The sequence below is a fragment of the Chroicocephalus ridibundus genome, chromosome 17, assembly GCF_963924245.1.
Source record: "Chroicocephalus ridibundus chromosome 17, bChrRid1.1, whole genome shotgun sequence".
In the NCBI taxonomy this organism is placed as follows: Eukaryota; Metazoa; Chordata; class Aves; order Charadriiformes; family Laridae; genus Chroicocephalus; species Chroicocephalus ridibundus.
This window is the reverse complement of record NC_086300.1, coordinates 1,025,948-1,049,187: the sequence shown is the minus strand read 5'-3', so window position 1 is coordinate 1,049,187 and position 23,240 is coordinate 1,025,948. Positions and strand designations below refer to the sequence as shown.

Below are 23,240 nucleotides of genomic sequence, written 5' to 3'. Positions count from 1 at the left end.
TTGCTGGTTTTCCTGAGGTTAGTGGATCCAGTTCACCCCAAAAGATGTGGGTCACGGCCCCAGAATGTCTGAACGTTCTTGGGATGCATTAAAAAAAATGTTAAAACATCTAACTGTGGGCATGAAGTGTTGAAAAGATATTGGTGTCAAAATAGATGTGTAAGCAGACAGTCTAGATAGATATTCTATATCATAAGTGTTAATGTATAAGCCTAAGCAGATCTAAGTCTAAACAGGTTTTCTATATAAACGTAAATAGATAATGTAAATTCCCTAAATATATATGTGCAAGTAGATACATGAGTGTAAATGTCTGTGCTATATATGTATTTGTGCAGCCAGAAAGGAAAAAATAAATAAAAATGTTCATGCTGAAAAGCCAAAATCACCGTGTTGTGTTGTGGATGAGGCGCCATCCCTGCCTCCCACCCTGGTCCTCTTCGGACCCACTGCTGCCACCCCCCCGGCCCTGGTGCCCCGCGCGGAGCGATGCAGCGTCCCTGGGGTCATTCCGGGGTGAAAGCCCCTGTTCCGCAGGTTTTTGGTGCGGAGGCGCTGGCTGTCGCTGCCAGGGCTGCGAGTGCGGGCAGGACCGAGAGCTGGGAGCCCCGCAGCCCGGTAAGTGGTTCCGGTCCCCGGCTGGACTAAAGCGGGTTGAGCGCGGTCAGCGCTCATCACCGCAGTGAGCGCTAAGAGCGGGTTAATGAAGGGGGTGCTGCCGCCCGGCGGCCGTTCTTGTAGGTGGGGAGCGCGCGCGCGCTGTGGCCGCGCCTCCCGCCCCGTGTTATCACCGCCCCCGGCCCTCACTGGCCACGCCCCCTGCACGGTTCGACCACGCCCCTGCCCTCCTTGGCCACGCCCCTGCCCTCTCTTGCCACGCCCATGGCCTTGCCCCCTGGCGGTCTTGGCCACGCCCCCGGCCCTCCCTGGCCACGCCTCACCGCACGCTCGCTGCTGCTGCCCCCCCGTGGCCCAAGCGCGGTACTGCAGCGCCGGCCCCGCACGGGCTGTTGCCGGGCACCATCCTGGGCGGCGGAGGAAAGCCAAAAAAAATAATATACCAATTTCGGGCTCCCGGGAAAGCCAAATCCACCCCGATTTGTGCAGCCGGAAACCAGTTTGGGGAAAATAGGACCCTCCTCGGTCCCGCCTCCCGCCCCGAGCTGCAGCACTGGCTTCTGCTCGCCAGCAGTGAGCGCTGTGGAGCCCGCTGTACTGCGCTTGCGCGGCCCCCCGCCTGCAGTGCCGCCTCATGCTCGTAAGGACGCGGCAGCGTGCGGCTGTGCGCTGGGGGTACTGGTCGTCCCAGCTCAAGAGTTTTTGACCAAAAGCCGGTACTGCAGCTGGGGAGGTGCCTGCGGGCCCCCTGGCTCCGTCTTTCCGCCCTCCTCTTCTTTGCCCCTCAGCTGCGCCTCCCCGGTCCCGCCCCCACCCCTTGGCCCCGCCTCCCGGAACTGCCTCCCGCCCCGCCATGCAGGTGCTGGCCCACACGCAGCTGCAGCGGCCGGTGCCACCGCCAACCTGCGGGACCCCGGCTCGCCCTAGAAACGCCGGACCGCAGGGAGCACTGCGGAGGGGGCCGGTCCGCGAAATGGGTTTCTTTTGTGCTGTTGCAAACAGCTCAACAGTTTTTAAGGAGGAAAAGCCGCGTTTGGGTAAATTCCCCGCCGGCGGGCCCGGCTGCACGGCCCCGTTGCCACGGTGACGACCCCCCGCCCCCTCCGGGGCGTCTTCACCATGGCAATCGCTCGTGGGCGGATGGGCGGGAGGATGGGCCAATCAGAGCGCGGGCGCTGCGCTCCCTTTGGTCGGATCGCCTCGCCGGTGGGGATTGACGGCGGCGACGGGCCAATGGAGCGGGGCCGCCCGAGGAAGGGGGGAGAGCGAAGACCAATAGGCGTGCGCCATGGGCGGGCTGGGCCCGCTCGAAACCGGAGCGGGGCGGTCCGGGGGGAAAGCTGGGCTCAGCGGACGGGGCCGGGCCCGGCCCGCGCGGCCGCCGCGAGCACGTCGTGAGGCAGCTGGGTCGCGTCAAGGTGAGCGGCGGAAGGCCTGAGGGGTCCCCGAGGGTTGATGGGGGGGCCGGGAGGGCCCTGGGTGGGGCTGGGGGAGCGGGAGGCCTGAGGGGGTGCATTGTCGGGTCGGAGGGGGCTGGCTGGGCGCGCTTCCCCGCGGGGTCCCTTCCGCCTGCGGGGTTTAGGGTGCGGTGCTGGCGATGCCGGAGGAATGAAGCCCGGAACGGCGGTAAGAAAGCAGTGTCCGGGCTGTGCTGCTGCCGCCCCGCAGGGGCGCCGGGCCGGCCCCTCCGCAGTTCCCCAGCGCTCCCCCCAAAATGCCCGTGGGGCCCTGGGGTGCCGGGCTGTGGAGTAGCTGCGCTCCCTCAGCGTCGCCCAGGGGGGCTGCAGAGGGAGGGAGGGAGGAAGCAGAGTGGGGGGGGCGGTTTGGGGCCCGACACCGAGACCAGGTCTCCTGCTCCCCGGTCTGGCGAACAGGCTTGTGTGGCTGGTTTTGGGGCTGAGAAGGAGAGGGAGTTGTGTGGCTTTGGGCTCAGGAACAGGATTCAAGATGAAATCTGCTCCAGGCCCCCTCTCTCTGCGCGGAGGGTCCCGTCCTGGCCCCGCTCCGAGGGCAGTATGGGTTGCGGGTCCCTCGGCTCGTCCCTGTTGGCTGTGTGTGACAAACAGGCTCATTTCTCTCCTCTTCTTTTCCCAGGGTCACCTTCTGCGGCACGGCAAGAAAATCCTGCACGGCTCATTCTGCTTGCGGCTCAGGTAATGCACATGTGGGGCTCGGGGAGCGGGGAGACACATTTGTGAGTTCAGGGATGCTACAGATACTCCCTGTCAAAGCCGGAGAAAAGGCAAATTTGCAGCCGGTGCAGAAAAGCTGACGAGGAGTTGCAGTTAACAGAGCGTGCCTCCTGCCTGAGTTGGTCCCTTGGTAGTTAGGAATGGTTTCCTTTGGGATCAAAGCCTGAACTTTCACTTCTGGTAAATTACCTTTGTTAGGGTCAAGCGTTTTTCTTCTGTTCGTACTGATTCCAGGGGCAAGTGGGAAATAGCCTTTTCTTTTCCTATGCATAAGTCAATTTCTACTAGTCTGTGGTGTCCATCTAGTTAATGTTTGAGCACCTAGAGGCCAGTAGAAATGTAATGAATGAAACGTGATGGAAACCGATGTGTTGCTTGATTTTTACACTTTTTTATTATTATTGATTGACTGTGGAAGGCATGTTTTTCTGTGGCTCAATCCACATTGTTCTGTGGAGCCTTCAGTCTAGGACTTTTAAGCAAAAAAAGTTTGTCGTTCCAGAAAAGGCCTGGTCCTTCCTAGGACTGAGGTTCAGATTCGGAGGGTCTCTTAAGTACACGGTCAGAATGAAAGCCAAATTTCACTGGATGTTGCTGCTGTTACTCTTTACTTTCATTAATGTCCCCACAGCTACCTCATGGATGGGAGCTCCGAATCGTAATTTTCTTTTTTTTCCAGTCTCTAACACGCTCTTTTCCCCCCAAGGAGAGGCTACGTTTAAGAGTTAATTAGTTTCCTCCCAAACGTGCCAGTGACTAAAATTGAGTTATGATTATTAATACCAGAAAAATGACACCACTTTTAGAGATCTGGACTATTTCTGAACTCGTATTCGTCACGTGCAAATGTCCTTGGGATACAGATCGTCTGCGCTTTGTGCTCTCGCGAGACAATACACTAAGACAGGGGTGAGCTCTGGCAGACAGAAAAGATACAAGGTCCCGGGGTTTTTGTCTGTTTGTTTTCTTTTGTGGGGGTGTGTGTGCTTTCAAAACCAGAGTGCACTGTTGGCTGCACATGGCAGCCTGCAGAGCTCTTTTGCTGACTGACCTCTCCTTTTCTTTGTCACTTCTCTTTTGTGGCTACAGGTTTCATTTGGATAATTTTAGAAGAGCAATTAAGTGACGTGCCTGTGTAAAAGTGCTGGCAATACCGGGAAGGTAAATACTTGAACCGGTAGTGAATAACGTGGCTACAAGTAGAATTTCTGAAGGAAGAACAGCAGCAGCAGCAGGAAGCAAATGGCAAGTTCCCCCAGAATTGTGTGTCCAACACATCAAAGTTTAATTGCTAAATATTGTTTGGCAGTACGTTACACGTGGTTGTTTTTGTTAAACATAAACTTTCAGGAAATTCAGGGTTGTGCATGGCAAAAGAAGTCCCTCTGTCTGTGTGTCCTGCTCCGTAAATGTCTGGCAGCAGGGCCATTTTTCCCTATTCTCAGTATGGCCGTGGTAGTGCTGCGATATTTAGACCTAACAGACAGGTTTAGGAGTGGAAGAAGAATGCCTGTTTTCTGTAAGGGCTATGAACGCTGACCCTTTTCTCCCTCTGCTGCTTTCCTGTGCACCAGGTGAAGCTGTTTTATTTTTCTCCCTTGATGCGGGTTTGCAATTTGCGTTGCTAGGTTTTTGTGGAGTTCTCGTTGTGGATCACTTCTGCTGTGGCCAAGTGTCAAGATGCGGTTTTCAGTTCGCAGTTTCAGAAACCACATGCCCTGAAATGGGTGCAGGTGAAGCTGACCTTGGGCGTGCAGCCTGCGCTCACTGGGACGCTCAGGGGCTCCTCATCAAAGCAGCCGGGTGTGCGCGGGCACCCGCAGGGTTGCAGTCTGGTCTGAGAGCGTGCTGTGTTTTTGCTGCTGGGAGGTGGAAATGAGCGTGTGCCCGGTAAATCCAAGGGCATCCAAAAGCTGGGAGGGACCCTGAGCAGGTTTGGTGGCACAATGGCAGTTTGAAAAGATCTTGACCATTGGGAGAAACGGCCTGGAAAGAAATCACTGCTTTTTTGCAAGGAGGCGGTTTAGAAGGAGAGGTGGGTTGCTGTACCCTTTAACAAAAATCTTAAGCTCGGGATGTGTAGGGTGAGGAAACCCTGTCTCTGTATAGGCTGAAGAAAATGTGCTTAGGCGTCTGTGTCTGTCGCAGCGTGTATCTGCGTGTATCTGGGAAAGTGGCTCTAGGGCAACTAAAGCTGCCAGTGAGTCAAAAAAAGTCAGGTTTGTCTGAAAAATGCAAAAGCTCTAGTGTCCCATATCAACAACTGTGCTAGAGATGAAGCCAAATACTTTTTCCTCCGCTTGGCTGTAGTCCTTGCAAACCTCCACAAAAGAGGGGAGCTTTAGATTCCTACCCAGCTTTACGCTAAAGGGTTTTTTCCTCTCTTGGCAGAACGTCAACTGCCAGCGTTTCTTCTGCGGTCGCCCTTTCTTCTGCCACGACAGTACGGGACAGATGGAAAGGATCCGGAGTGCTCTGTGAGTATGTGGTACGTCTCCAATGCACGTTTGCTTTTTTCCTAAGGTCCTTGTCGTGTGGACTTTGAAGTTAACACGAAGGAGGTGCCAGCTCTCCTTCTATAGTTCTTCTATGAAATATTTTAACAAAATCCTAAAAGTAAAATAAGGTCTGTTCTGGAGCATGTTATGCCTGTGCAAAGCTTACTTCCCTCTGTTTATTTTTCTGTTCCTGAGAGCATAATCTTCTCTTTCTGTGCGCTTACTGTTAAATGATACTGTGAAAATAATTTTGTACTAAAAGAGGGAAGAAACTGTTCATAAGAGTTCGCGTGTTCAGAAGAAGCAGACTTTGTTTTTGTGATAAAAGCTTAATGCTTTTTCAGTCAATACATTTTAAAAATATCTTATGGTGGTACTCAAAAACCTTACTGAGATACCGGCATCTGTCCTAAAAGCAATCCAGGTCAAAGAAGAGACATGGACAAAACAGGACAAATCAGCGTCGCTTCTGCATGTTTTCCAGGCTTTGACACGAAGCATCAGCAGCCTCGTAACTGCTGACGGCGAGTCCTGATGTGGTTTTGGTGAGTTGTGGCTTCCAATAACGTCCTTTGTCTGTAACCTGCAGCGTGTCATTTTGGCTTTGCTTGGAAAGAGATTTTTCCAAAATGGGACTGTTGTTCATTCAAAGCGGTTGCATTTTATGGAATTCCCATCAGCAACAAGCCTTTGTGCTCCCTTCTAAAAAAGGAAAAGAAAAAAAATTTCCTTCCAAAGGCCCAAGCACAGCACATTTTCCAACAGTTTGGTGGCATCGCCGGTCTTTGGGTTCTCGGTTGTAACAGTCGAGATACCATAAAAACACATTCCTCTGCATGTTCAACACAGACAAAAGCATTAGCCAATCTGCCGGTCTTTTTTGGTAGCCTGATGGATTGCAGCGCCGGGGATTTGATTTCCCCCCCCCCCTCCCCGCCCCCTAAAACCATATGGGGGATCTTTTATCTCACTGGGTTTTCTGTGCTAAATGGAACTTTGAAAACCAAAAAAGTTAAAATTGTATGATTTGCAAACTGACTTGCATGGTTTAAACTGCAACTGCCTGTAGAGCTGTAGCATACAATTTAGGAGGTGTCCTTAAGCAGATAGGTATTTGTTCTAACGCTTTAAAAAGAGAGGCAACTGAATATAACGTTTGTTTTTTTTTTTCCTGCTATTTAGACGGCGTGCTCTGAAGCACTTTATTTCTGTCTGGCTTTCAGTGGCCTGTTTCCTCAGCAGTCCCGTAGCATCTCTCCTGGGCAGTGCAGCTGGCCAGACGTCCCTCCTCCTTGTGTAGCACACAAAAATCCTATAGTCAAATTATAGCTATGTATTTTGGAGAGAGATAATGTAATGGTATGAATTCATAGCTGTGCGAGCTAAGTTAGTGCCAGAGGAAAGTCAAATACTTCTACAGTATAAGTATTTTTAATGAGTGTATGTAAATGTAGGCACACCTTTTCAGCATAACATGAATGACCGAGCTTTGTTCTTTATTGTTCCTTCTGCTGTTCACAGTTTACCCTTCCTTCTCGGCTGCATTGACCCAGCGAGCGAGGTGGGCAGCGGCAGCGTGAGGGCTGTACCTGCGGCGGTGGGTCTGTCAGCATCGATTGTGGTGTTACAGCGCAGCCTGCTCCTGCCACCCCGCTGGGTGATCTCCCTGCAGCCGCGCTGGGAGGAAGGGGCCAGGCGTTTCCCAGCGCCGGCCAGAGTGTTCGCCCTTACGCTGAGAACGTAATGGCACCCTGGCTTTTGCAGGCTGTGCTGTGTTTGGAGCTGAGCTGCTTCCCCAGAATCCTCCTGTAGCTCAGCGACTGTCCTGTCCCTCGGTCTGACGGAATTCCTCTACTCCCTTCCGGGCTATTTTTTAAGATGCTGAGCTATAACTGGGGATTTTGTTTTCCAGGTGCCTCGTCGTAGGCGTCTCGTGCTGCTTGAGAGACGCCCCAGCCCAGGTTTGCAGCCGGTGGCAGAGCCTCCCTGAGGGGAAGGGGCCAGCCCTGGGTCTGGGCGTTTTGGGCATTTTTTTGGAGTGAATAGAAGGACGTCTGTGTGTCTCAGGGTTGTGATGATGTCATTTGGGGTACCTCGATGTCATTGGGGCAGCGATGATGCGGCAGAGGAGCAGGTGAGTGGGGGATGTGGGGTTACGTGAGGGTCTCCCAAAAGAGGTGGTTCACAGCCCCAAAACGTCTGAAAATCTTGGGATGCATTAAAAAAATGTGAAAACCTGTAACTATGGGCGTGAGGCACTGAAATAGAGAACAGTCTCTCATTTATATATGATAAATATATACATTGAGAAATAATAGTATGTATGTAAAATAAGTTCAAAATAAAAACCTCTATGTCTAAGGATTCTATGATTCTGTTCTTCTGTGTTATACAAAAGATCCTAGAATATACAAATATTTAAAAAAATGTATTTATAAAAAGATATTAGTGTCAAAATAGATGTGTAAGCAGACAGTCTAAATAGATATTCTGTATCATAAATGTTAATGTATAAGTCTAAGCATATTTTCTATATAAGTGCAAACAGGTGATATAAATTCCCTAAATCGATACTGTGTAAATAACTGAGGGGGTGCTGCCGCCCGGCGGCTGGAGGCGGGTCCTGCAGGTGTGCGCTCCTCCGTGCGCTGTGCCCCGCCCCCGGCGGCGCTGTGCGTTGGTTCCGCGGCTTCGCGGAGGCCGGTCTCGAGAGCGCGGCGGCCGGAGAGCGAACCAGGACCGCCGGGACTCCGTCGAGCTCCCCGCCGCCTCGAGCGCGATCGGTGCCGCCCGCCCGGCCTCGAGAGCGGCCGTCGGCGCTCCAGTATCGGCTCTTGCGCGTTACCGCGCCCCCGGCAGGGCCCGGCAGTTTTCCGGGTGTCCATTTCCATGGCCCCTCAGTCCGCCGACGCGCCTCTCTATGGCACTTTGGTCCTCGCGGGCGCCCCTCAGTCCGCCGACGCGCCTCTCTATGGCACTTTGGTCCTCCCGGGCGCCGCTCAGTCAGCCGACGGGCGTCTCTATGGCACTTTGGTCCTCCCGGGCGCCGCTCAGTCAGCCGACGGGCGTCTCTATGGCACTTTGGTCCTCCCGGGCGCCGCTCAGTCAGCCGACGCGCCTCTCTATGGCACTTTGGTCCTCCCGGGCGCCCCTCAGTCAGCCGACGCGCCTCTCTATGGCACTTTGGTCCTCCAGGGCGCCGCTCAGTCAGCCGACGCGCCTCTCTATGGCACTTTGGTCCTCCAGGGCGCCGCTCAGTCAGCCGACGGGCGTCTCTATGGCACTTTGGTCCTCCCGGGCGCCGCTCAGTCAGCCGACGGGCGTCTCTATGGCACTTTGGTCCTCCAGGGCGCCCCTCAGTCAGCCGACGGGCGTCTCTATGGCACTTTAGTCCTCCAGGGCGCCCCTCAGTCAGCCGACGGGCGTCTCTATGGCACTTTGGTCCTCCCGGGCGCCCCTCAGTCAGCCGACGCGCCTCTCTATGGCACTTTGGTCCTCCAGGGCGCCGCTCAGTCAGCCGACGGGCGTCTCTATGGCACTTTAGTCCTCCAGGACGTCCCGCAGTCGCCGATGCGCCTCTCTATGGGCTGACGCGCCTCTCCATGGTGATTTAGTCCTCCAGGTTCCAGGAAGTGCTCATCAGTCTTCTGGAAATCACCTGCTTCCAGCACTCTTCTAAAACCATAAAACACGATTACCAATTAACCACGAAAATATCTGAAGATAGCAAAAATAAAGTGATGCCTGCAGAACTCTCTTCTTTACAGCAACAAGTAGACAGAACTCAAACAAAAGCGATAAGAGAATCACCAGAGGCAAGTGCCCAATGGAAATAAAAATGACTGTTGCTTTGCCTGCTGGGAACTTAAGGCATAAGAAAAGGACCTGCTGCTCCTGTGGCCGCCTTTTTGTCTTCTGGGGGGTTGGCCCCGCCCCTTTCCCAGGGGACTGTGGGAAGGGCGGTGGGCGGGGCCCGGTGGCAGTGGGCGGGGCCCGGGGTACATGAGCCACAGGCTCCGCTCAGGAGCTCGTTCTGCTGCTGGGCTCCTCTGGGGTCGGTGCTCTGCTGGTCCTTCACTTGGCTGCAGCTTTGGGGCAGGCATGGTTTGGTGTTTAGGGAGGCAGAGGTGAGAAGGCTGAGCTGAGACCTTCAGGACCAGTACACATCCTGCCACCTGTATAGTAGAAAGTTGACTGGTATGCAGCTTTTTTGTTTCCTATTTTTCAGGTCAGTAACTTTGTGATGAGTGTTTAAGGGGTGCCCAGATGGTTTAATAGTGTGCTTTTCTTTATTCTAGGAGTGCTGCATTTTCCTAGAATTCCTGACTTTATTGAAGATGGGCCTGTGGTTTTTTCCACCGGTTTTGCAGTATGCTGTGTGAGTTGCTGATCTTGTTTCTCTTAATTGGGTTGATGAAGAGATCATGTTGTAGGGGTTAGGGTGAGGATTTTGTATGCATCTGCATATTGTACTTCAGCACTTCTCAAGAAAGCAGCAGGGATGTAAGGCATAGCGTCGTTCAGGGTATGGCATGGCTCATCACCTTTCCCCGTTGCCCATGGAGTGCCACGGTGTACCTAGAGTTTTTGCAGCGGGCAGCAGGCCCCTCATAGATTGTGTCAGGACATTATTTGTTTTGTGGGTCTGATGCAGAGCCCAGAGTCTGTGGGAAGACAGAAGATAGGAGGTGCCTGCCAAACGCAGGGCACAGCTCAGAAGAGCTGCTCCTGAGGAGTGGCTGACACAGGGGTTTCAGGGTTGCAAATATAGAATGGGAGCTGTCAAGAAGAAGTGGGGGTCCTTCCCTGACAGTTGAGGAGAAGAGGTTTCTAAAAGTTTTGGTGCTGGGGGTTGGCTAGGAAATGGAGGCAGGTTCATCAGTCTTTGTCATATCGGTTTTGGATTTGGGTGTCAAGAGGGTCTGGTCTGTTCTAGTCTCTTGCATTTGAGGTGAGCTGGATAGTATTGAGGAGGAGCATGGGACCGGTGATTTCAGAGAAATGCAATGGTAATTTTGTGTTTGTTGGTATCTTAGGTATCATAAATAATTGTTGCTGCAGCCTCTGACTCTGGAATCAGTGTGAAGCAGGTGAGTGGATTGCCATGGCACCTCTGAGGAGGAGGGTGCTGTAGAAGAGGTTGGCCTCTACTATCAGGGTGGTCACTGCTGGAGCCATGGTTTCTTTTTGTTTTACAGATGAAGAGGAACCTGGTGACCGCAGGAACACATCAGTTAGCTGTTTGTTGTGGGTTTTCTGTCAAAGATGAATTCAGACCACTGGCCCTCTGAAAGCTAAGTAGAGGCACAGGCGCTGGAGGGGGGCCGAGGTTGACAGTTTCGGGGAGGAGTTTTAAAGTCAGGGTAGAGCAGAGGGCTATGCGGGAGCAGTCTCCTCTGAGTAGGTAAAGGGAGTGGGTTACTTTTCAGCACAAAGCTAGTGTGTGCTGGGCAGGGCAGTTCTGGCCTGTGTCTTTGGTTGTGTAGTTTGTGTGCTCTGTCTTCTGTGTCTTGGACTTTCCTTAGGTTTTGATATCCTCGTTTCTCTTTGCACTCAAGAGGCACAGCATGTGCCTTGGGCAGCCCCTGTAGGGTCTCAAATGCCTGTGCTAATTGGCAGAGCGCCCAATGGGCACTTCTTGCATAACAATTTTAAAGTGCAGATCGGACTTGCCTCTTGGAAGTTTCTGGATGGTCCTCTTCTGCAGCATCGTTCATGGCTGCATGAGCAGCTCTGTTCTCTGAGCTATAGCAGCTCTAGCCATCTGCTTTTATGAACTGGGATTTCTTCCCTGCATCCTTACATTCTCAGGTCTTGAAGCCAGGCTTCCTGCACATATGTCATCTCCATTTGGACAGGAACTTCTTGGAATGGGTTGTTACATTTGACTCTTTTATGATTTTTACGACTTTGCCACAGAGCCTCCTCACGTCTGTGCTGTGGCCATCGGTCTTCTTGCCCAACAGCGTCTCTTGTCTGAAAGTCATTCTTCTTGTGGAGAGTTTTCTCTCATCTTGGAGTCACGTTGTTGTCTCTAGTGCTGTGTGGTGTTCGGCTGCACGTGGGTGTGTTTGGTGTGGAGCTGCCCTGCCTGGGGGTGTAGAGTCAGGGGCAGGTGGAATAGCAATAACAGTCTATGGGTAATATGTTGATCTGCCAAGACTGTTTAGCCAAAGGTTGTACAGTCATCTGGGATCAAGCAGCCATTGGCAGGGACAGTCATTTCCATAGTGTTTTATGGGGATGATTGGAGCCTCCTGGGAGGGCCTGTTTGGCAGTAGTGAAGCAGATTGAAGGTGTTAAGGCTTGTATATGTGGGGATTAATGCTGGGTCCAATTTTTTTTAATGGCAGGCTCTAGTTGGAGCCTAGATGATATTCGTAAATGGAAACAAGACCCCTGGAATTGTTCAGCTACTGATCAGCATCTGGGTGACTTGTTTACTGATTTTTTTTTTTCAGATGCAGAGGGACAAGATGTGCACCAAAGAGTCATGGAGAAGGCAAGCGGGACCCTGTAAGAAGGTGGGTCAGCTCACGGTGCTGGAGGGAAGATGTGACTGGTGGCTATGTCATTATATTATGGTTTGGTGGTGGGGTGTGGGCGTGTTTTTTTTCATTTTGAAGGTATGAAGTGATGAGTAAAGCAGGATATTGGCACCGGATGTGACTCTTGGGCAAGGTGGTCAATGAATAGTGGGCTGAAGCAGCAATTCTTCTCAGATGTTATATTGTGGGTGAAGTTTTTAGTGTCCTTTGTGTCTGTTTTACAGGTAGTCTGTAAGCCTCAAAGCAGCAGCCCAAAACCATGGAGGGCAGGTGGGCGAGAGGCCAGGGTAAAGGAGCAGGAGACAGGAATGGCTGTAGGCAGGCTGAGGTGTCGGGCAGTATGTCAGCATATGTCTTTTGGTTGGCTTTTTTTTTTTTTTTCAGGTGCAGGACGCAGGCTCAGAGGGACTAAGCCGCATGCTGAGAAGGTGAGGCGGTTGTGGGCCACATTGGTGTCTTAATAGTGAAGTATTATACGGTAACCTGGTTAATTATTTATCTTCTGGTTTTGCAGGTGCCCTGTGAGCCATCTTTGGAAGTGGATGAGCATTAGAGGTGAGCCGAGGCAGCAGTGAGGAGGAGCTTGTGGCTCGTGATTTCTCACATGTGCAACAGTAATTTTGTTTCTTGGTATCTCAAGCAATGATGGCCACAGCATTTGACTCTGGAAGGAGCAGGTGAGTGGAATCCCATTGTGCTTTTGAGGAAGGGGAAATTGTGGAAGAGGTTGGCGATGGCCTCTCTGAAACTTTTTGCTGTCACTGTTTGGTTTTCTTTAATTGTAGACGATGATGATGAACCTGGTGACTATAGGAATGTCCCAGATAGTCGATGTGCTGTGTTTTTTTTTTTTTCTGTCGACATCGGATTTAAGACCTCCAGCCCTCTGAAAGCTAAGTTGAGTGGCCAGGGCTGGGGAGGGGCTGGAAGGGGAAAAGTTTGTGATTTGCAGGGAGGCATCTTAAAGTTAGAGAAGGGCAGAGGGCTGTCCTGGAGCCATCCCCTTTGGGCAGGTAAAGGGAGTGGATTAGTCTTCAGCACAATGCTAGCATGAGCCGGGCAGGGCGGTTCCAGCCTGCATCTGTTGTGTTGTTTGTGTGGTCTGTCTTCTGTGTCCTAAACCTTCCCTGAGTCTCGATGTTCTCTTTACACTTGAGGAGCACAGCCTGTACTTCAGACACTATCCCAAGAGTCTTGAATGCCAGTACTCATCGGCACTGCCCCAGTCAGGCCCCACTTTTCTTGCATTATAAGCTTAAACAGTGGATCGGCCTTGCATCTGGGAAGTTTCTGGGTGGTCCTCAACTGCAGCATTGTTCCTGGCTGCGTGAGCAGCTCTGTTCTCTAGCCATCCATTTTCAGTGACTGGGACTTCTTCCCTGCATCCTTAAGTTCTTAGGTCTTGAAGCCAGGCTTCCTGCACGTACATCTCAGTTTGAGTCACTTGTTTTCCTGGACCATTGCATTGTACTCATTTCTTGGGGTTTCCCTAGAGCCTTCTTGTGTCACCATTGTGGTCTTGCAGGTCTTCTTGCCTGACAGTCGCTTATGTTGGTGTCATCCTTCTTGCTGAGAGTTTTCCCTCATTTGTGAGGTGCATTGTTTGTAGTGTTCTGTGTAATGTCGGTCTGTGCTTGTGTGTGTTTGGCTCGGAGCTGCTCTGCCTGGTCATGTAAACTCTGGGGTAGGTGGAACATCAATAGGAGTCTATGGTTAGTTTGTTGATCTACCAAGACTGTTGAGGCAAAGGTGGTACAGTCAACTCCCATCAAGTAGCCATCAGCAGGTTCTGTGGGCAGCTCTTTAATTAATGGGGTTGTTTTGGGATGAGCAGAGCTATGTGGGAGGGGCTGTTCAGTAGTAGTGAAGCAGACTACATCACGAAGATGCTAAGGCTGCTTTGTGTGGGGTGTAATATTTGTATGTTGTGTGGTTTTTTTTTTAATGTCAGACTGTAATTGTACTCCAGATGGTATTTCTAAGGCAAAACAAGACCTTTTTGAGGGTGTGTGCGTGTCCATGGGGTTCCCCCTAAAAGATGCAGTTCACAGCCCAAAAAATGCCTGAAAATTCATGTGGGGAATGTGTGTTTAAAAAAAAAATAAAATAAAAGCTGTATATATGGGTATGAGGCATTGAAATAAAGAACAATTTCTCATTTTTATTATGACTCCTTTTGATAGCCGGACACTGTCCCTTATCCTCACACCAATGCAAGAACTAATGTGGAGATCAAGGTGGGAGGATGGTGTACAACGTGTGGTTGTAGCAAATTTGAGTAGAGCAGAGGGGGATCCGTTACGGTTGGCGACTATGGAGATGTTATCAGGAACAGGTCCTTTCACTGATGCTTGGCTACAAGTGCGGCTAGATGTCACTATCTTACAACAGTCTGCAGAGTTGGCGCGCGAAGCACTGAGGACCTTGCCAGAGGATGGCAAGGTCACTCCCCCATATACGACGATAAAACAGGGCCCCAGCAAGGGATATATGCAGTTTCTTGATAGACTAAGGAATGCGTTAGACCGGGGAGAACTGCCAGTGGCAGCCAAAGAGGCGGTTTTTCATTCATTGGCCGTAGAGAACGCTAATTCAGCCTGTAAGCGTATTTTGCAAGCTTTGCCTCGACATGCCACCATTACTGACATGATAGAGGCATGCTCTAGGGTAGGAACACCTGAAGAACAGGCACGATTTTTGGCCTCCGCTTTTGCTGCAGCTGTCAAGCCCTTGATTAATAATCGTAATTTGGGACCGAAATGCTTTAAGTGTGGGAAGGTTGGTCATCTGAAGATATAGTGTAGAGCAGGAAAGCAGAGGGGAGAGACAGATATGATGCCTGTTAGGAGCAGAGGAATGGGAGGATTTACAGGCACATGTAATCGGTGTCAGAAATTTGGACATAGAGCATCTGAATGCCCCTCAAAATTTTGTAAGAATGGCATACCATTGGGAAATGGGCTGATGAGCGCGGGGGGCCCGAGCGTGATGACACAAACCAGGCCTCAGGGTCAGGGTGCTTGGGTAGTGCAGCCTCTGCCACCACAGGGAGTGCCGGAGTGGACGTGGCAACAATAAAGGAGGTTACCCTTACAGACTCCCAAGTGCAGTGCATTCCTATTAATATGAAAGGGCCGCTGGGGTATGGACTGAGTGCACTATTATTAGGATGATCTTCCATTACCAGATGGGGTTTGTTTGTGTTACCTGGGGTAATGGATGCTGATTATACGGGTCCAATTAAAATGATGGTATGGACACCCACTCCACCGGTGCATATCCCAGCGGGTACTCGCATTGGACAACTAGTACCATTTAAGGCTGCTGTTCTGATGGCTGGAAATCAGATAAGGGGGAATAAAGGTTTTGGCTCAACAGGTAATGCAGATATATATTTAGCCCTTGAAATCAGTAAAACAAAGCCCTTGCAGCGAGTTGCCCTAAGAGCACCAGGGGGTCAAAAATGTGTGCTTGATATGCTTGTAGACACCGGCGCTGATGTGACTGTTATCAGTCAAGAGTGTTGGCCACCCTCTTGGCCCCTAGAACACCCAGCTATATCCATAATGGGGGTCGGAGGAACTCAGGCGACAAAAATAAGCAAAGAGGTCATTCAGTGCCAAATGCCTGATGGTGGAGTTTGCTCAATTCGACCGTATGTGACAGTAGCACCGGTATGCCTGCTCAGCCGGGATGCTTTAAGTCAACTGGGCCCTCATTTAACGACTGGGGGGATGGATTTTCCGGGGCGGCCATTGGGGAAGGGCGACCTATTTTGAAATTGAAGTGGAAAACGAATGACCCGGTGTGGGTGGACCAATGGCCGCTCAATTCGGAAAAAATCGCCCACATTAACCAGTTAGTACAGGAACAGTTAGAGAAGGGGCATATAGAACCAACAACCAGCCCGTGGAATACACCTATTTTTACCATCCCAAAAAAGAGTGGCAAATGGCGGTTACTGCACAATTTATGAAAAATCAATGAGGCTATGGAGGACATGGGTGCTTTACAGCCAGGTTTGCCATCCCCTATCATGATCCCTAAAGGGTGGGAGATTCTGATAATAGATCTGAAGGACTGCTTTTTTACAATATCCTTGCACCCCGATGACTATCCGAAATTTGCTTTTTCTGTGCCAACAACAAATAAGAACGGGCCTATGTGCAGATATCATTGGATAGTGTTGCCACAAGGAATGAAAAATTCACCCGCCTTGTGCCAGATGTACGTAGCACGGGCTTTGGCACCAGTGCGAAAAAAACACCCTGAGTGGATAATTTATCATTATATGGATGACATCTTGACAGCTGGACAACAATTAGAGTGTGACAAGGCTATTGAGGAGCTGCAGCAGGTACTAGGGAAAGCAGGGTTACAAATTGCACCAGAAAAAGTTCAAAAAGAACCACCCTGGAAATATTTAGGATGGGATATATCTAAAACTACAGTTAGGCCACAGAAGTTAGAGATTAGAACACACATTTCGACGCTGAATGATGTTCAAAAGCTCTTAGGAGATCTAAACTGGGTTCATACATTGTGTGGCCTTACGAATGAAGACTTAGCACCTCTTACGCGCTTGTTGCGAGGAGGTGTTGGCGTTGATGCCCCTAGACAGTTATCTTTGGATGCGCAGAAGGCGATGCAGATGGTCAGTGATAAGGTCATCAACGCCTACGTGCATCAATGGGACCCTGATTATTCGATAGGTTTATTAATTATAAATCATGACGAACATCCTTTCGCTTTAGTAATGCAATGGGTACAGGAAAGGGACCCGCTACGAATTCTGGAGTGGATTTTTTTGTCTCTCCAACCAAAACGTATGCTTATCCCGAGGATAGAGGCGCTGGCGCAACTTGTGATTAAGGGGTGTCAGAGGATTGTTGAGATATCCGGTCAGGAACCTGAATATGCGGTAATTCCTTTAGTAGCTGAATACTTGCAGTGGGCCTTACGACACTCTAGGGCGTTACAGATTGCACTTTTGAACTATGCTGGGACAGTTAAGGTACATTTGCCTCTGCACAAGTTTTTTAGTGTGTTACAAGTAGGACACATTGAGGAAATTCCTGCTTTGTCTCAACGACCTGTCCGAGGGCTGACAATCTTTACAGATGCCAGGGGGAAGACACCGAAAGCAGCAATAACATGGTACACAGACAATAAATGGCATGATATTGTGATCACGGACTGTAAAGGGTCCATACAAAAGCTAGAATTACGTGCTGTACTAGAAGTGTTTCGCAGGTGGACAAAAGGAGGTATTAATATCGTATGTGACTCCTTATATGTGGTTGGAATCGTTCAACGAATGGAGCGTGCTTTGCTGAAGGAGGTCAGAGATGAGCAGCTGTTCACCCTGCTCCATGAATTGTTGCTACTACCTAATGAACGGCACGATCCTTATTTCATCACCCATATTCGCAGCCATTCGGGGCTCCCAGAAGGTTTAGCTGAGGGCAATAGACGAGCTGGTAAACTTGTGGCTCCTGCATGGGCCACACCACCTCCAGATAAGTTTGCACAGGCACGGGCATCTCATACATTTTTCCATCAATCTGCACAAATGCTGCGCAGACAATTCGGGATCTTGGAGTCTGATGCTCGAGGTATAGTGCAAACGTGTGCTGATTGTCAACCATTTATACCTAACTTCGACCCAGGCGTCAGTCCCCGAGGGCATGGACCTTTGGAGTTCTGGCAGACTGATGTAACCCATATGTCAGAATTTGGAAAACTGAAATTTATACACCTGAGTGTAGACTGTTATTCAACTGCAATTTGGGCAACTGCGCAGACTGGTGAATCTAGCAAACATGTACAAAAGCATTTGCGATCCGCGTTTGTGGCCTTAGGTGTACCGCGTGTGATAAAGACTGGTAATGGCCCAGGGTACGTAGCCCGTTCAACACAGGTATTTCTACAGCTGTGGGGCATTACACATGTGACTGGCACACCACATTCTCCGACGGCTCAAGCCATAGTGGAATGCATGAACCAGTCTTTAAAAAATTTGCTTCAAAAACAAAAAGGGGGAGAGCAAGGGCTGAGTCCTGTAGATCGACTGAACAAGGCCGTTTACGTCCTGAACTTCCTACGCCTTCCTCAACACTGCCTTGTACCTCCAATCATGCGGCATGGCGCAGGCCTGCAGAGAGACCTGGGAGATTTTAGGCAGGAAAATGGCATGGTAGCAGTTAAAAACAGTGTGACGGGGAAGTGGGAAGGACCGTGTAGACTATTAACCTGGGGTCGAGGATATACCTGTATTGTTACAGAGGCCGGAACCAGATGGGTACCAGCCAAGTGGATAAAGCCCTGGTTTGAGCAGACGGATTCGAATGAGTTACCCCACAATACCAACGACAACGATGAGGGCTGAAAAAGTGCAGTGTCCTAGGTGTGGAACTGTGACTCATAGATCCTTGTGCCTTGTGAGTATTGTTGAGGCCGGTGGTGGTTTGAAAGACCATGTGCTGCGGCCCAGTGTGCTGTGTGTTTTTAATCCGGTGTGCTGTGTATTTTTATAAGGAATTAGGTAAAGTGATAGGGTGTGCTGTGTGTTTTTAATCCGGTGTGCTGTGTGTTTTAATTCTAGTGTGCTGTGTGTTTTTATAAGGAATTAGGTAAAGTGATAGGGTATGCTGTGTGTTTTTAATCCGGTGTGCTGTGTATTTTAATTCCGGTGTGCTGTGTGTTTTAATAAGGAGTTAAGTAAGGTGACAGGGTGTGCTGTGTATTTTAATTCCGGTATGCTGTGTGTTTTAAATCCGGTGTGCTGTGTATTTTAATTCTAGTATTTTAATTCTGGTGTGCTGTGTGTTTTAATAAGGAATTAAGTAAGGTGACGGGTTTAATTCATTTAGGTATTGCAATAGAGTACATAGAGTCAGATTCACCTCAACACAAGCTGGCTAAGCAACAGGAGATTAGGGAAGTCTACCATTCACAAGGATTGGTCAAGGTGTGACATACACTGCTGTTACACAGTGCTACTGCCAGAGGTTTGGTCGGTTCTGGAGGACTAGTGGGAACAGGTAGTACGTCACTGTAGCAACAGGTTCGGTCATCTACAGCACAGAAAGATACCGGAAATTTTGGAGGCTGGCGTGGCGGCGCCACATGGGCGCGGGTGGCGCTGAGGCTGAAGGCCGCCGGAAAGCCCACAGCCCCATGGGCTGTGGGGCCACGCGAGCGGCTGCCAAAGAGCTTTCCAACGAGGCACGGCTTTCCCTCCTGGCTCTTCGGGCGTGGGAGCTGTGGCCAGAGCCGCGGCCCTACCGGAAAATGCTTGGGAGGCTGGTGCGACGGCGCCACGTGGGCGCCGGTGGCGCCGAGGCTGACGGCCGCCGGAAAGCCCGCAGCCCCGCAGGCTGTGGGGCTACGCGAGCGGCTGCCAAAGAGCTTTACAACGATGCACGGCCTTTGTAAAGGGAAAGCGTATCCGGCGGCCGTCAGCCTCGGCGCCACCGGCGCCCACGTGGGGCCGCTGCGCCAGCCTGCGAAGCATTTTCTGGTAGGGCCGCGGCTCTGGCGACAGCTCCCACGCCTGAAGCGCCAGGAGGGAAAGCCGTGCCTCGTTGGAAAGCTCTTTGGCAGCCGCTCGCGTGGCCCCACAGCCCGTGGGGCTGCGGGCTTTGCGGCGGCCGTCAGCCTCGGCGACACCGGCACCCACGTCACGTCGCCACGCCAGCCTGCGAAGCATTTTCCGGTAGGGCCGCGGCTCTGGCCACAGCTCCCACGCCTCAAGAGCCAGGAGGGAAAGCCGTGCCTCGTTGGAAAGCTCTTTGGCAGCCGCTCGCGTGGCCCCACAGCCCGTGGGGCTGCGGGCTTTGCGGCGGCCGTCAGCCTCGGCGCCACCGGCGCCCACGTGGCGCCGCCGCGCCAGCCTGCGAAGCATTTTCTGGTAGGGCTGCGGCTCTGGCCACAGCTCCCACGCCCGAAGAGCCAGGAGGGAAAGCCATGCCTCGTTGGAAAGCTATTTGGCAGCCGCTCGCGTGGCCCTACAGCCCGTGGGGCTGCGGGCTTTGCGGCGGCCGTCAGCCTCGGCGCCACCGGCGCCCACGTGGCGCCGCCGCGCCAGCCCGTGAAGCATTTTCCTGTAGGGCCGCGGCTCTGGCCACAGCTCCCACGCCCGAAGAGCCAGGAGGGGAAGCCGTGCCTCGTTGCAAAGCTCTTTGGCAGCCGCTCGCGTGGCCCCACATCCCGTAAGGCTGCGGGCTTTGCGGCGGCCGTCAGGCTTGGCGCCACCGGCGCCCACGTGGCGCCGCCGCGCCAGCCCGCGAAGCATTTTCCGGCAGGGCCGCGGCTCTGGCCACAGCTCCCACGCCCGTAGAGCCAGGAGGGAAAGCCATGCCTCTTTGGAAAGCTCTTTGGCAGCCGCTCGCGTGGCCCCACAGCCTGTGGGGCTGCGGGCTTTGCGGCGGCCGTCAGCCTCGGCGCCACCGGCGCCCACCTGGCGCCGCCGTGCCAGCCTGCGAAGCATTTTCCGGTAGGGCCGCGGCTCTGGCCACAGCTCCCACGCCCGAAGAGCCAGGAGGGAAAGCCGTGCCTCGTTGGAAAGCTCTTTGGCAGCCGCTCGCGTGGCCCCACAGCCCGTGGGGCTGCGGACTTTGCGGCGGCCGTCAGCCTCGGCGCCACCGGCGCCCAAGTGCCACTACCGCACCAGCCTGCGAAGCATTTTCCGGTAGGGCCGCGGCTCTGGCCACAGCTCCCACGCCTGAAGAGCCAGGAGGGAAAGCCGTGCCTCGTTGGAAAGCTCTTTGGCAGCCGCTCGCGTGGCCCCACAGCGCGTGGGGCTGCGGGCTTTGCGGCGGCCGTCAGCCTCGGCTCCACCGGCGCCCATGTGGCGCCACCGCGCCAGCCTGCGAAGCATTTTCCGGTAGGGCCGCGGCTCTGGCCACAGCTCCCACGCCCGTAGAGCCAGGAGGGAAAGCCGTGCCTCGTTGGAAAGCTCTTTGGCAGCCGCTCGCGTGGCCCCACAGCCTGTGGGGCTGCGGGCTTTGCGGCGGCCGTCAGCCTCGGCGCCACCGGCGCCCACCTGGCGCCGCCGTGCCAGCCTGCGAAGCATTTTCCGGTAGGGCCGCGGCTCTGGCCACAGCTCCCACGCCCGAAGAGCCAGGAGGGAAAGCCGTGCCTCGTTGGAAAGCTCTTTGGCAGCCGCTCGCGTGGCCCCACAGCCCGTGGGGCTGCGGACTTTGCGGCGGCCGTCAGCCTCGGCGCCACCGGCGCCCAAGTGGCACTACCGCACCAGCCTGCGAAGCATTTTCCGGTAGGGCCGCGGCTCTGGCGACAGCTCCCACGCCCGAAGAGCCAGGAGGGAAAGCCGTGCCTCGTTGGAAAGCTCTTTGGCAGCCGCTCGCGTGGTCCCCCAGCCCGTGGGGCTGCGGGCTTTGCAGCGGCCGTCAGCCTTGGCGCCACTGGCGCCCACGTGGCGCCGCCGCGCCTGTCCGCAAAGCATTTTCCGGTAGGGCCGCGGCTCTGGCCACAGCTCCCACGCCCGAAGAGCCAGGAGGGAAAGCCGTGCCTCCTTGGAAAGCAATTTGGCAGCCGCTCGCCTGGCAAAACAGCCCGTGGGGCTGCGGGCTTTGCGGCGGCCGTCAGCCTCGGCGCCATCGGCGCCCACGTTGCGCCGCCGCGCCAGCCTGCGAAGTATTTTCCGGTACGTTACTTCCGGGTGGTCACGTGGGGAGCGGCGTCTGCCGGCCACGTTTCCGTCGGGCGGGAGGATGGTAGGCGGCCCCCGCTCCCGGGACGGACCCCCCCCGGCTCCCGGGACGGTTCCCCCCCTCCCCGCGTCCCCCCCCCCCGCGTTCCTGGGCTCCCAGCCCGGCCCCGGCCCCACCCGCCCCGTCCTACGGCTTGGACCCCCCCTGCGTCTTCCGGCTCGGACCCCCCCGCTCCCGGGACGGTTCCCCCCCCGCGTCCCGTCCCCGGGCTCCCAGGCCGGCCCCGGCCCCGGCCCCCCCTTGCCGCGTCCTCCGGCTCGGACCCCCCCTCCCTCCCCCCCTCGCGTCCCCCCCCATCGGGACGGTTCTCCCCCTGCATCCCCGGGCTCCCGGGCCGGCCCCCCCCTGCTCCCGGGCCGGCGTCCCCCCGCTCCCGGGCCCGCAGCCCCCCCGCTCCCTGTTCCTTTGCGAGGAGACGGGCCCCGGCCCTCCTCCCCAGCCGAGGCACTGCCGGCAGATGTCCTCCCCCCGTCCTGTTCCCGACAGCGGCGGCCGCCCCTGGCTGCGCTTGGTCGCCTCTCGATGCAGGTGCCAGGAGCATCCGGGTGGGGAAAGCAGCGTCTCCAGGAGCTCCTGCTGCAGGGGGGGCTCCCGCTGGGGCGAGTGGTCGGGGAACTGCTGCCCCTTCTCTTTCTCTCCTGGAGGCCGCGGTTGTCCGCTCCTCCCCGGGGTTGTCGTGGGCTGCCTTTGCCACAGACTTGCCTGGGCTGTCTCCGTTCAGCCCCGTTCTCCCTCCTGGTGTGGGCGACCTGGGACTGGTGGACGTTTACTGGCTTTGAACAGGAGCTGCTGTGGGTGAAGCTTAAGATGCTTGAAAAACGTGAAACAGCCAGAGAACAACATCAAGGTGATTGAGCCAGAAGGTGCTTCCTGCGGCAGGGAAGAGACAGCCAAGCATTTCTGGGTGAGGAAGGGTCCCCTCTGAGTTGTCCTCAGCAGACCAGATTGCTGATATGTACCGCAGGGTCCGTACGCGTATCCAAAATCACGGTATGGCCATGGGGAAGGGTTGTGTGCGTGCAAGGCTGCACATCTGGGAAGCTTCATATCGCAAGAGCTGTAAGACACCGCTGTGTTCTCTTAGGTGGAGGATGGTCAAGTGACCAGCGCTGCAGAAGAGGAAGGGACAGAGAAAGAGAGAGGCACCTGAACTGGAAAATTCTGTGGGCAGCGCTGAAAGCAGGAGCTGCGGTGAGTCCCAGGCTTTGGGGCCGTGTCCCACTCGTCAGGAGCCTCCGTTGGCTGCAGTCTTCACAGACCTTCACGAAAGAAGGACGCTTTAGAGTGCCACCTAGCTTTACGCCAGAAGTTTTTTTCCTGTCTTGGCAGAATTCCAGCTGCCAGCGTTTCTCCGTGGTCGCCCTTCCTTCTGCCGTGATGGTACAGGACAGACGGAAAGAATGCGGAGTGCTCTGCGAGTACGAGGTGCGTCTGCGATGCGCGTCTGCTTTTTTCCTGAGGTACTTGTAGTGTGGACTCTGAAGTTAATGGGAAGGATGTGCCAGCACTCCTCCTATAGTTTTTCTGTGAAATATTTTAACAAAATCCTTGTCGCTTCCCGCTGTCAGGAAAGAGGGGAGGGTAAGTGACTTCAGATTTGTAAATTCTCAGCGGCACGGACTAAGGTGAGATAAATCTCAAGGTCCATAC

General features: G+C 53.7%; 1 long non-coding RNA gene across 2 annotated transcripts; it reads left to right on the top strand.

The window, feature by feature from the left end:
* The first annotated feature begins 1,460 nt into the window (after positions 1-1,460).
* LOC134524551 (uncharacterized) lies at positions 1,461-7,672 on the top strand. Of its 2 annotated transcripts, XR_010073603.1 has the most exons (6): positions 1,464-2,036; positions 2,713-2,771; positions 3,900-3,971; positions 5,202-5,298; positions 5,725-5,853; positions 6,830-7,672. It is a non-coding gene; the product is annotated as an uncharacterized LOC134524551 (long non-coding RNA). The 2 variants fall into 2 exon arrangements; XR_010073602.1 differs by having other exon boundaries at positions 1,461-2,036; positions 5,725-7,672.
* Positions 7,673-23,240: the final 15,568 nt, after the last annotated feature.